General features: G+C 34.3%; 1 non-coding gene across 1 annotated transcript; it reads left to right on the top strand.

The window, feature by feature from the left end:
• Positions 1-500: 500 nt before the first annotated feature.
• TRNAG-GCC (transfer RNA glycine (anticodon GCC)) lies at positions 501-571 on the top strand. The gene has a single exon. It is a non-coding gene; the product is annotated as a tRNA-Gly (tRNA).
• Positions 572-982: the final 411 nt, after the last annotated feature.

The raw sequence follows: 982 nt of genomic DNA, 5'->3' as shown, positions 1-982 counted from the left end.
CTAAAGGCTAGACAATTATAGTTGAGAGTCCGGAAATAAACCCTTGCATTTATGGTCAATTGGTTTTCAACAAGAGTCCAAAAAAACTGATGGGGAAAGAACAGTCTTTTCAACAAATGGTGCCATGACAACTGGATAGCCATATGTCAAAAAAAAAGTAACAATACACTATATGCAAAAATTTACCTAAAGTGAATTGAAGATCTAAATGAAAAAGCTAAAATTATAAAACTGTAAGAAAATATAGGTGTATATCTCTGTGGCTTGGATCAGACAAATGTTTCTATGCTATGAAACAAGCAATGAAAGAAATTGGATATCACCAAAATTAAAAACTTTTGTGCTTCAGAGGACACCATCAAGAAAGTGAAACTACTAATCATGGAATGGGAGAATATATTTGCAAATCATGTATCTGATAAGGGATATGTATCCTGAAAATATAAAGAACTGAATTATAAAAACATAAATAACCTACTTTAAAAATAGGCAAAGGAGGTGCAAGGGTAGTTCAGTGGTAGAATTCTTGCCCGCCATGCAGGAGACCTGGGTTCGATTCCCAGCCCATGCACTTCTCAAAAACAAACAGAAAACAAACAAAAAATTTCAGCAAATGGTACTGCAATAACGGAATACTCAAATGGAAAAAGAGTGAAATATGACCCCTGCTATATAACATACACACACACACACACACACACACACACACACACACACAATAAACAAAGGATTTAAATGGACATTTCTTCAAAGAAAATAGACTAATGGCCAAGAAGCATGTGAAAAGATGCTCAACATCATTAGTCAGTAGGGAAATGCAAATCAAAACCATAATGAGATAATACTTCACAGTCATTAAGAGGACTATAATCAAAAAGGTATTGTGAATACTGGTAAGGACATAGAGAAATTTGAACTCTCACACACTGCTAGTGCAGATATATAATAGCATAGATGCTTTGGAAAAGTTTGGCAGTTCCTT

The sequence above is a fragment of the Tamandua tetradactyla genome, chromosome 12, assembly GCF_023851605.1.
Source record: "Tamandua tetradactyla isolate mTamTet1 chromosome 12, mTamTet1.pri, whole genome shotgun sequence".
In the NCBI taxonomy this organism is placed as follows: Eukaryota; Metazoa; Chordata; class Mammalia; order Pilosa; family Myrmecophagidae; genus Tamandua; species Tamandua tetradactyla.
Note: the sequence above shows the minus strand (reverse complement) of the source record. Positions and strands in the feature narration are given on the sequence as shown.